General features: G+C 49.4%; 1 pseudogene; it reads left to right on the forward strand.

Moving 5' to 3' along the window:
• The window catches only part of LOC123171313 (polyubiquitin-like), a 63798-nt pseudogene extending 51856 nt beyond the window's left edge, over window positions 1–11942 (forward strand).
• Window positions 11943–13147: the final 1205 nt, after the last annotated feature.

Here is a 13147-nt window from a genome sequence, read left to right on the forward strand (position 1 = left end):
ACCCATATATGCGTGCTTATGTTTATGTTTGCTCTAAGGTTGTTATTTGTCAAGATTTACAATTTGACAGAAATTTAGAAGATTGCAGTTTGTCTTCATTGCTTTGTTGATCTGTTCTTACACTTTTTAACTTGGTGATTTCTTATCATTTACAAGATTTGGATTATCTGAGTCTTGTTTCTTGAATTTGTTGATATGTTCATATATGTATCTAACTAGATTACTTATTTCCGGTTTTGTTTGAATTCTGAACTATGCAGATGCAGATCTTTGTGAAGACCCTCACTGGCAAGACCATCACACTTGAGGTCGAGTCATCTGACACGATTGACAATGTCAAGGCAAAGATACATGATAAGGAGGGAATCCCACCGTATTAGCAACGGCTCATCTTTGTTGGCAAGCAGCTCGAGGACGGGCGGGCGCTTCCTGATTACAATATCCAGAAGGAGTCGACACTCCATCTGGCGCTCAGCCTCAGGGGTGGTGTCGGTCGAAAACGACACCTATGGGATCACAAGAATCCCTACTACAGTTGGCGGGGCGCGGGTACGTGAGAAGAGCAGGTCTAACAGGAAGCACACGGATTGTTTACCCAGGTTCGGGCCGCGAGGATGCGTAATACCCTAGTCCTGCTTTGGTGGGTGTATTTGAGTGTTCTTGAGCTAGCTACGGGGTGCAACTTGCCCAAAAGAGCCGAATCCCCCTCCAGTATGCCATGGGCCTCCTTTTATAGTCGAAAGGGGCTGCCACAGTGGCACACAGGAGGTGGAAAGGTCTACAGTGCTGCGAGCTTATCGCCCGTATTACAGGACAAGACGCATTTAATGCATCATTTAGGTGTCCCTTAGCTTTATCGGGGACGGGAACGAGGCCCGTCCCGTCCGTCGCCGCCTCGCCTTGCTTCGACACGCGCCCAGGCCAGCGATGCATGCGGCACCATGTAGGCAGGCAGGCAGCTAAGGTGGCGCGGTGGTAGGGTCTTCACGAAGATCTGCATGCCACCACGTAGGAGCTTGCTGAGTTGGCTTGGGAGCCGCATGTTGCCACGCAGGTGCCTGCCCAGCTGGTTGGGCTGGCAGCTGCATGCGAACGGCGGTGGAGTCTTGGTCGACGCGGGCCTGGCTGTAGCCCCGCTGATGTCCTTGGCAAGGGCCTTGCCGGGGGCCCGGCAAGGGTCTTGCCGTGGCGTTGCAGCTGCCCCCGGCAAGGCGCTTGCCGGGGGTCTTGTTGATTTCCTCGGCTAGGATCCCGCCGAGGGTCACCGTCTTCTGGTCCTCATCTGATCTCATATGCTTATGATCTTGACAAAGATTTGCATGCCACCACGGAGGTGCCTCCCGAGCCTTGGTTCCAACGTAGTCGTTGGCGGCGTTTGGAACTCTTGGGCTCAAGGGTGGCTCACTCCACTGGTGTTGGGCGAGCTGCCCCGGCAAGGCTCTTGCCGGGGCTGCTGAGGCTGCCCCGGCAAGGGTCTTGCCGGGGGAATCTGCTCCGCCCCTCTGCTCTTTGCGTTCTTGGTCTTGGCGTTGCCTTGCGTTTCGGCTTCTCTCCGGCTTCCCTCTTCTGCCCCGCTTGGTGTGGCCGTGGCGCGTGGCTCTGACTGCCTGTGCACAAGTAAAGGAGTCAAAAGGAGAGCCCCTACTTTTGTACACTGACAGGTGGTATGCAGATATTCGTGAAAACCCTCACTGGCAAGACCATCACACTTGAGGTAGAGTCTTCGGATACAATTGACAATGTCAAGGCAAAGATACAGGACAAGGAGGGAATCCCACCGGATCAGCAATGGCTCATCTTTGCTGGCAAGCAGCTTGAAGATGGGCGGACGCTTTGCTGATTACAATATCCAGAAGGAGTCGACCCTCCATCTGGTGCTTAGGCTCCGGCATGGTATGCAGATATTTGTCAAAGACACTACTAGGGAAAAGCCTAGCAGTAGCGCAGGTTTTTGGCAACCAGTGGCGCGGGTGGTAGCGCTACTAGTACGGCGCTACAGCTAAAGGTTAGCAGTAGCGTGGGTTTACCCGCGCTACTGCTATATCCACTTAGTAGTAGCGCTTCCTGGAAAGGGCGCTACTGGTAATTACCAGTAGCGCTTCGCGTAGCCCGCGCTACTACCACTAGTAGAAAAAGGGCCTATTGTCCCGGTTGGTAAGGGCCTTTTGTCCCGGTTTTTGAACCAGGACTAAAGGGTCTTACATGAACCGGGACAGATGGGCCTCCACGTGGCCGGTGCGGCGAGCCCAGGCAGGAGGGCCTTTGGTCCCGGTTGGTGGCACTAACCGGGACTAATATGCATCCACGCGTCAGCATTTCAGTGGCTGGGGTTTTTGTTTTTTTGAAGGGGGGGGGGGGTTGGGGGTTTTGGGGGGTTATTTTAGGTGTTTCATATATTGTGTTAGCTAGCTAATTAATAGAGAGAAGTGTCCTCTCTTATCTCCGTGCTTGGTCGACGCTACGTACTATATACGTATGGAGAGGACTAGACACGCTAGCTAGTAAGCAAATGAAGGAAACAGAAGATCGTCATGAACATATGCATATGGAGAGAAGTGATATCGACCACCTCTCCTTCTCCGAGAGATTGGTCGAACAACAAGTTCTCGTATATCTATCCGACACTACCGGCTACATATATACAATAATTATCTCTTACAATATAATCTCCTAATTAAATTGTAAGAACACAGGGTCCACATAGTATTCTCCGTTTTCAGCGATCACGTGGTCAAGGAAGAATGCCGCCAATTCCTCTTGAATTGCTCGCATACGATCTGGTGCTAGGAGTTCATCCCGCATCCGAAAGATCTAATTTGAAGAAGGGGGTCAATACATATATATATATATGAATAAATGAAACTCGACACACAAATGATGGTAATAAAATAAAATTGTGAATATTATTGCTTACGCACTTCATATTGTTCGTCAGAGTAGCCCCGCTCACAGGTCGTGTAGCGGATGGACTCGCAAATGTAGTACCACAGTAATTATTCCCGGGTTCCTGCCACAACCACTTTACAAGAAATAGAGGTCAATCAAACTGATAGGCAAGCATGCTAAATTGTATTGATGAAACTAGCGCTTGAATCACTAGGAGATGCGCGGAACATGCTACTATAGTACTTACTTTCGGGTGGCTAAATTGCAGCTTCTTCGGCAGTCCCGGAGCTTTTTTGGTGAATTTTCTCCAAACCCTGTCAGACAAAGAAAACAATTACTTGATATCAGAAAATGAACAAAGTTGCTGATATGGTGGATAATGATCGATTTAACTTACTTCTCGAGCATTTGAGTCATGTCTGCATAGTCCTGGGGATCTTTTCGTTTCGAGTCTATGACGGTTACTACTCCCTGCTCAAGCTTAATCTCTAGGAGAATATAGTGGAAGCTGCGCACGCATGCATAAGTCATCAATTACATTACTATAACCTGGACTAATAAGGGAAACCGAATATGCACAAGACAGTAACACTCACTTGAAGTTGTAAGGAAAGAGTATTGTATCTTTGTTTTCATTTATTACCAACGATCGTAGCAAGTTGGCCTCGGTATTTTCGGCATGATATTTAACCTGAGTTGCATCTATGAGATTTGTGTTAATGAACCCAATATCATCGATTTGTCTTTTCTTCAATTCGGCGATCTTCAATCTGCATAATATAGTGAGGATAATTATAAATACATGCAATGAAAGAGCTGACCTATATAGAGAGACTTAATGACAGAAGTAGTACTACTTACAGACAGTAGCAAGTGATCGTTGATTTATCGAGGGCCTTTTGATTGAAAAACTGGAAGAACTCCTCAAATGGAACATTCAACAGTTCAATTCCAACGAGGTCATGCTCCGGTTTAACTCTCAGCGTCAAAGTATTCCCCCCCAGACTCTCTGCAGGTTTTCATGTACCAATCATGTAATCTTCGCATCATCGTTGTTAGAGATCTTTCATCTTTGACGAGAGGCTTCCCGTAATGGTATTTGTGTTCGTCCACCTCCAAGATTTCATAATGTACATCGTCAGGCAGGTAATCTCCATGATTGCTATAACCGGGCACCATCCTCGGATCTGCAGCGACGATGTCGCTAGACACCTTGAGCGGGGGGCACGATTGGTTCGCTTGTTCGCCGAGCTAGGCAATTTTTTCCCAGCTCGTCATTCTTTTAACCTTTGATCACTGACAGTACTTCCCGACTGCTCCGCTTCGGCAAATGTCTTTCCAATAATGCGCTCATAGTTGCCTTTCGGCGGAGACTTTGGTGGTTTTGTCAAGGCAGCCAGAGTGCGCTTCGCTTTCACCGGATCTACCTTCTCCTCCGGAGGTGGATGTTTGTTTGCTTTCACCCCTTCAAAGAAGTTCGTCACTTCGGCTCGTATGATCTTCGTGGTTTCCTCCTCGGTCCTCTCGTATGGTAACTTCTCTGGAGTCTTCAGAGAAGGACTGAACCTGTATTGCCTCCCGCCTCTGGCTATACTGCTAGACGCCGGCAGAGCAGACGGAGCGGCTGCGGCTGTCTTCTTTCCTTGCTTACGAGGCGGAGGAGAAGGACTACGACGCGCCGGAGCAGCCGGAGCGGCGGCGGGTCTCTTCCGCCCTTGCTGACGAGGCGGAGAAGGAGGAGGCTGGCTGCTCTGGCGCGCCGGCGCAGGCGAAGAAGGAGGCGGAGTGCCGCCACGCGCCGGAGAAGGAGGCTGAGTGCCCTGATTACTCGCCGGAGGAGGAGGCGGAGGAGGAGCCGGAGTGCCGCCACGCGCCAGAGAAGGAGGCTGAGTGCCCTGATCACTCGCCGGAGGAGGAGGCGGAGGAGGAGGCGGAGTGCCCTTACTCGCCGGAGGCGTCCAGTTCGGAAGGTTAATGAGCTCCTTCTGCCATAGGCATGGAGTCTTCAGAGCAGAACCCAGCTGAGTCTCCCCTTCACCGGTAGGGTGGTCAAGCTGGAGGTCCTCAAATCCCTCCGTTATTTCATCCACCATCACCCTAGCATATCCTTCTGGAATCGGCCGGCAGTGGTAGGTTGCGCCGGGTTCAGGAGGCAAAACAGAGCCAACAGCCGCCTTGACTTTGAAGTTCTGCCATTGCGCCATAAGGTGGCAATGTTGAGACTCCGTGATAGCATCCACGGGGTAGCTAGCAGGAGCCGTCAAGACATGCTCCGGCTGAAGCAGCTCGGTGGAAGCCACGCTGCTTCTCCGCTGAGATGGCGGGGTAGCTTCGGGGGTAGTTTCGGCATGTCGATTGCCCTCTCGTTCCTCTAGCGCTTGAACCCTTTCGTGCAGCTTCTGAATTTGGGTCTGCTCCACTTTTTTCCTCCTCTCCTGGCTTTTGTAACCGCCTGCGTCCGGAAAACCAGCCTTCCACGGAACGGAGCCTGGCGTGCCTCGTGTCCGTCCAAGGTGCTCAGGATTCCCGAGGGCCATTGTGAGCTCGTCGTTCTCTCTGTCTGGAACGAACGTCCCTTCCTGCGCTGCATCGATATACTGCTGAAGCCTCTTGACTGGTATTCTCAAAAGCTCGTCCGTCCAAACGCACCTCCCTGATACAGGGTCCAATTTTCCGCCAGCCCTGAAGAACCAAGTCCGGCAACGGTCTAGCCAGTTCATTGTCTGTGGTTCGATCCCTTTATCAAGCAGATCATTCTCAGCCTTGGCCCACTTAGGCCGGGCTTTGAGGTAGCCACCTGACCCCTTGCGATGGTGAAGCTTCTTCTTCGCAGCATTCTTCTTGTTCGTCGCTGACATCTTCTTACTCTTTTCCGATGTCTTGTGGGCCACAAATGCGGGCCCGTGATCTCTGATCTTCTCATACCGGCCGATGAATTCTGGTGTCTCTTCTTTGTCGACAAACATTTTCAGCTCATTCTTCCACCTCCTGAATAGGTCTGCCATCTTCTTAAGAGCATGAGACTTGATTAATTGCTCTTTAACTGGCTTCTCCGGATCCTCCTCTGGCGGTAGGGTGAAATTTGCCTTCAGCTCAGTCCAAAGATCATCTTTCTGCATATCATTGACATAAGACACCTCAGGGTCTTCCTTCTTAGGCTTATACCATTGGTGGATGCTGATCGGGATCTTGTCCCTAACTAGAACCCTGCACTGAGCAGCAAATGCATCCTTTGTCCGGATGGGTTCAATCGGTTGGCCGTCGCGCGCGATTGCTGTGATCTCAAACCTTTCATCCGAGCGCAACTTTCTCTTCGGGCCTCGTCTCTTTACCGAAGTTGTGCTCGATCCGGAGGGCTAGAAAAAAGAAGAAAGACGAGTGTTAATTAATATGTGTACATACCAAAACAATGAATGCATCAATTAGCTAGTCAGCACAGGCTTAACTAATATATTTACCTGGCCGGACTCTGTTCGGTCACCAGAGCCGTCACCACGGGCTCCTTCTTGCACCCGAATTGGGTCACCGGAGCCATCATAATCATGTCTTTCCTCCTCCACTCTTCGATCACCGTAGCCTGCTTCTTCACCCTGTTCTTCCAGACCATCATTGTCGTTAAGATACGACAAGATATCACCTCCGGCTAAGATTATGTCCCCCAACACCTCTTCTGCTTGCTCGTCTCGTCCGTGCTCCATTGTTTCTGCAAATATTACAACATGGCAATTATTACACAAACATGACAGCAGGTGGATATATTAGTGCAAACGTAGACCTAGCTTATTCCGGGTTTGGGGTGCCCTCAGCAACGCTTCAAGGGTAGGGGCGCGGCGGGAGGGGGTAGGAGACCGACATCATTTTTTTCTAGGGTTTGGGTGTCCTCGAGAGTTTTGGTCGAGCGAGAGGGCCGGGGGGTGCTCCCGTGGTATAAGTTATCACGGTCGAGAGGGAGTATAAATATCGACCGTCCATCATGTCGAAGTTATCTGGGAGGGAGTTATATATATCGACAACGATGACATACATACATGGGAAAATAATGGTATCGGGGAGGGGGTATATCGACAACGACATACCCGATAAAAAATAAGAAGACGAAGAAGAAATAAAAAGAGGAGAAGAAGAAAGGAATAGAGGAGAAATAAATAAGAAGAGGAAAAAAGAAGAAAAAGAAGAGGAGAAGAAGAAAGGACAGGCTAGAAATACGTTTTCTCTGCTGTGAAAGCGTATTTTCTGAGAATGCGTTTTCTGTTTTTCAGCTTAGGGGCCTGTTTGTAGTTATTTTTACAGATTGGTCCCTGAACTTCGTCGGGCTATAAATTTTCGCTCGCAACTCCGTTTGAGGTGAATCCAAAGCCCACGTCACCTTTTCACCATGTTTGGCCATTCTGAAAATGACCATTTTGCCCCTGCCCTTATTCAGCCCATCCGAGAGAGTACGTTTTCCGGCAATTCTTTCCGCGAGCTTCTCGCACTTCTTCCCGGTGATTTCTTCCACCCCAGGCAAGCCACACCCTCCATTTGCATGATTGCAATGCAGTGACATGTTTCTTTATTTAAACTTGTTTAAAATATTGTTCTAGCTACTTGTGATTTGTTCATGGCATTTCTCGGAGTATTGTTTTGATCTTGCTATTGCCATGATATTGCTTGGAGTTCTAGGACTTTTATTTTGATGATTATGTGGATGACATGTGCCTTTGGATTCTTAGTGGCTATTATGATTATTTCCATTATGGTATCTGTTATTATACTTTGGAATATTACTTTGGATATCATGCTGCCTTTGGATTATTAGTGCTCAGTATGATTATTTTCATGATGCTAGTTGATGTTCTGTTGCTTGGAGTATTATTTTGGGAGATGATGTTTACATGTGGATCTTAGCCGAATAGCTTTATTCTTGTTATTGGAGTAGTAGGATTATGGTTTTCGGATTCATCATGACAGTAGTGGTGTGCTACTCTTGGAGTATTTTCAGATGACGATATTATGCTTGGATTATTTGTTGGATATTGCTATGACTTGGATTCTAGGTTGATAGATGATATCGGAGTATCAGTCTTTCCAGTTATATTTTTGGGGATAAATTCCGTCATTAAGTTGGTCAGGTGCCACCGAACCGGGCTTTCTCCAGTGCAACCACATTTGCCTTTATGGGAAGGCCCTAATGCGGTCTATTGTCGTGCCTCTCGCCGGTGCCTCCAACTAGGGAAGGTTATGGCGTGCGGTACCTTGGCCCGGTAAGCAAACATAACCTTGTGTGCCCGTTGTTGTTGTTGTACCCGGGTTGTCCCTGTGTGGGACCATTTATTGTTTTGGCCACGACGGTGGCCGTTGTGTCTTTGGTAGACATAGGGCCACCCAAGACTAACCCAGTGGGGAGTGAGTCGGAGTGGCCGGGAGAGTGTCATGGCAGTAGATCGGTTCTGTCGGAACGTCGTTGGTCCACCCGAATGGGAGTGCGAGGCCATGGGTTCCGTGGTGTGGTACAGTGCGCTACCTCTGCAGAGTGTATACTAAATCTATCGATAGCCGCGTCCTCGGTCATGGGCATGGGTTCGTACTAGGTCACACCGTTCGATCAACACTCACATGACGGAATGACTTATAGGTGATTTATATGTTGATATGTTGAGCAGTACAGACTGGCAGGATGTTGATCATGATGTTGGAGACCAAGTGTTGGTCATGGTAGTGATCGCCTGAAAGATCACAGTTTGGTTTTGATCACGAGGTGATCGAGATGGTATATTGCTTCGCCGGTTAGCCAAGAGAGATATGGTTATGGAGATCTGAGATGGTGATTTATCAGCATTGTAGTAGTTTCATATCATGCTTAGCAGTTGCTGTTGTATCATGGTAGATGTTAATTTAATTAACCTGCTTAATGCTATGTTGTTGTTTTGCCTTGATGCTTCTGGTTGTTATGAGCTTGCAAGTACATTCAATGTACTGACCTGGCGTGTCATGCCAGATTGCAGGTGATGCCATGATTGCTTGATTGCTTGTCGAGGTTGCCGTGCGTGCGAGCTAGATCGTGTCCCAGCCAGAGTCCCTGCGGAGTGGAGTTCACCACCTTCGTCGTTGTTCCGCTGCTAGAAGTATTCCGCTGCTACGAGTTGTTCTGCTGCTAGCATAGAGCAAGTGTAGTATCGCAGGCGTAGTGTCGTCGTGCTGATGTGCTTCTTTGTAACATCAGACCCTTGTATTATTATTCTTGTAATAAGAGCTGATTTGTTCTATGTCAAGCAGTGTCGTATTCCAGAGACTTCTCCTCGATCTCTGGGCTGGAATACGGGGCGTTCCGGTTTCTCTGAGCCGGGGTGCTACATCGGGATTCTTCGTCCTCTCTCATATATGGTGGACACACTCCCTCACCGATTTTTCGACCGTCGGTGATGGTCGTTATTCCTCCTTCCCCTAGTGCATAGCAACGGTCTAGCACAAGGAGAAGAAGGAAAAACGACCCCCACGACAACAGTCGGGATTCTTCTTCTCTCATATAAGGTGCAGACTTTCTCCCTCACTCATTTGTTGACTGTCATGTACGGAGCCTCGACAGACTTAAAGTCAACTCGAAATGTCGTTTAATTATCTTTCTAGAAAATTCAGGCCACTTGATATTTCCTACATATTCTAGCACAAGTCATGCCAAAATTAATGAAAAAATCTGGCATGACCTTTGCTAAAAAAGGACATATCGAGCGTCTAAAATTTGCCGGAACAGAAATTAATCAACACTCCGGCAAAACATAGGCCACTCGGAGGTGTAACCAGCAAACATGGCCGGCCACTTGGGCAAGCACATATCCTATTTGAGCAACACAAGATATACATGTTTATATCTACATCATATGAGCATTCAAACTTGATGGTCATTGCATTTCAGTGGTTGAAAATATGAACAAAAACATTTCAAAATATCTTATAGGACTCATATTGACATGGAGATTTAGCTGGTCTCACCTCGAGGTCGGAGGGGGTCGGTGACAGGGACGACGACGGGGTTGATGGAGGGGCTCCTTGATTTCTGCAAAAACAAAAACCCTATATGCTATCAACTAATCAAATGCATATGCCTTGCATAGTGGGGTCCAATTTGAGCATTCAATCAGCAAAACCAAAGCATAAAATAAATAAGTATTCAAATTAGCATGCATTCAATAAGCAAAAGTAAATCATCTCTTGCATTCGTACATAGTCGAATATTATCACTAATATATCTCGAATAGTATCATACATATAACATCACAAATACAGCTAAAACCCTAGCGAACGACGGGTATCGGCGTGGGCGGTGGACACCCAAATAGAAGGAACCATCACAGGATCATAGCTCCAGTGAGATCCCTGAAGAACCTGCCAGGTATTGGAGAACCTGCCCTCCAATGCAACCATGTAGCGACGGACGTGCTCGTCCTCCTCGCTGACACGGTGACGTACCACCTCCGCGGGGTCCTCAAGCCTCCGCACCGTCACTGGCCCACGCGACCGCCACCAAAGAAGGTTCGGGTCAAGGACGGGCTGGCTCCTCACCAAGCTGCGTCCCCCGGAAGGTAGCACCTCCCAGTACCAGCCCGACGGAGCCCAGTCCTGGACATGGCCCCTCTGATCAAGTAGGTGTCCTCCGCCGAGTCGACGATGAGGATGCGTGATAGGCGTCGTCAACGTCGATGCAGGAATAATTGCTTTAACTAAAAACAACAACAAATGTGACATGTTCAAAATATGACATGTCCACTTCAAAACGTATCAACCTAGAATACTGTTAAATACACCTAAAAATAAACTAGTTATATTAATTTTCTTACTAAAAATAAACTAGTTCTATAGTAAAATTTTAATTAGACTAGTTCTATTAATTCAACTAGTTCAACTAAGCACTTACCATAAATGAAAATAAACTAGTTCTTACTAAAAATAAACTAGTTCAACTAGTTCTATTAATTTTCTTACTAATTCTATTAAACACTTACTAAAAAACAGTAAAAATAGAGATGGAGGGAGGAGGGGGTGGGAGGAGGGAGGAGGAGGGAGGAGAGAGGAGGAGGGGGAGGAGGCCGGTGAGATCGGAGGAGGGAGGAGGAGGGAGGGAGGAGGGGTGGGAGGAGGGAGGAGAGAGGAGGGGGAGGGGGCGGCCGGAGGAGGAGGAGGGAGGGGGCGGTGGGAGGAGGGCTGCCGGCGGAGGAGGGAGGAGGGGGCGGCCGGAGGAGGAGGGAGGAGGGGGCGGCCGGAGGAGGAGGTAGGAGGGCGCGGTGGGAGGAGGAGGGAGGGGAGGAGGGATGGAGGGAGTACCTCGGTGGAGGAGCAGCACGGCGGCGGCGGCGGACGACGGGGCGTGCGGGGGAGAGTGAGAGGGTCGGCCGCGTGGGAAGGATAAGGTAGGGTTAGTAGTAGCGCGGGTTCGATAAAAGCGCTACTGCTACGGAGCATAGCAGTAGCGATGGGTATAGATACACGCTACTGCTAAGTGGGGCTAGCCATTTTCGCCCAGTTCAAACTTAGCAGCAACGTGTTTTGCTAGTACGCGCTACTGCTAAAATGATAGCAGCAGCGCGGTTTATTTACACGCGCTACAAATATGTAGCAGTAGCGCATGATTTTGTCCAGCACTACTGCTAAGATGCTGTGTATAAGGTTTTCCCTAGTAATGAGACCTTGACTAACAAGACCATTACCCTGGAGGTTGAGTCTTCTGACACAATCTACAATGTCAAAGCCAAGATCCAGGATAAGGAGGGCATCCCACTGGACCAGCAGCGCTTGATCTTTGCAGGAAAGCAGCTTGAGGATGGACGCACCCTTGCTGATTATAATATCGAGAAGGAATCCACGTTGCATCTGGTGCTCCGCCTTTGTGGTAGCATGCAGATCTTTATCAAGACCCTTACTGGCAACACCATCACCCTTGAGGACAAGGAGGGCATCCCCCGGACCAGCAGTGCCTGATCTTCGCAGGTAAGCAGCTTGAGGATGGACACACCCTTGCCGATTATAACATCCAGAAGGAGTCCACCCTGCACCTGGTGCTCCGCCTCCGTGGTGGCCAGTGAGTCTTTCAGAAGCTCGGTTCACAGGTCTGCCACGCCTGGTCGCCTCTTCCTGTGTCACCCCTTCAGTTATGTCCAATTCGTTATGTGTTTCCGCTCAAACTATGTAGTCATGTGCCATCGAGGACATCCGGTGCTGCGTTTTAGCAGCATCGCTCTGCTATGATGAATAAGTGAACCTGAAAAAACTGGACTTCCTATGTTGCTTCGTGCTGGTTTATAATCCGTTCTGCTTAACATAGAATGTTCTGCCTTGTGCTGGTTTTTTCGTAACATGTTGTGCTGGTTGCCCCTCTGCCTTTGGACTTGCTATTTCGAAATTTGTATTAGTTCCAGGCTATACAGTGCAGCATATCATGCCAAACGCGCCGCGGGTGGTTTCGCCTGAAACCACATGGCCCCGCAGACCACAGCCTTCGGCACAACGGCCCTGCATGACAGATCTCTTCCCTCAGCACGACCCGTCGGGTGCAGGGTCGGCGCTGCTGCTGCTGCCAACAACTGATGCTGCACGTTAGCGACCGACATGACAAGGCCGTGCTGCTAGGTTGAGCCACCATGGGGCGGAGAAGACGGCGACACCCTCTCCCTCTCAAACTCATCGTCCCTGAAAAAGAGAAATCTGCTTGTTGTAAGTTAGTTGGAGAATACAAATCTCAAAGTAAGGCTGGAGGGTTGAGGATAAGAGATTTCATGTAGCCTGACCTATAAGGGAACTTTCTGGCGCATCCTCACCTCCCGCACACAAGTTGCAGAGGCTCCGGGATCGACGAGCACCATGCGCTGCAACGGTGATTGTCGGGGGTGCTGGAACGGTGGCGGCCCGGGGAAGCCACGAGACGCGACATAGCCAAATGCTACGACCGCGTTTTTCTGTTGAAACCAGAGAGAGAGATCACTGACATCGTGAGACTGGCATCGTTTTTTGCTGGAGGCAGAGAAAGCCGGGGTCGCGAGTGTTGGCACATGGCGATGCACGGTGTTGCCATCGGCGACGATGGCACTGCCATGGCTACAACGGGAGCAATGACTGTGAGTGTGACAGCAAGGCGGCGAGGCAAGCGTGCGAGGGCGGACGACGAGCCAGCTGGTGCCTAGGAGGGAACGCGCATGCTGCACACGACGGCCGGAGCTGCATGGTAACGAAAGCCAGGTTTTTTTTTCCTGTGTGTACGATCACACACTTGAGGAGATCAAGCGCGGGAGCA

The sequence above is a fragment of the Triticum aestivum genome, chromosome 7D (genome assembly GCF_018294505.1).
Source record: "Triticum aestivum cultivar Chinese Spring chromosome 7D, IWGSC CS RefSeq v2.1, whole genome shotgun sequence".
NCBI lineage: Eukaryota > Viridiplantae > Streptophyta > Magnoliopsida > Poales > Poaceae > Triticum > Triticum aestivum.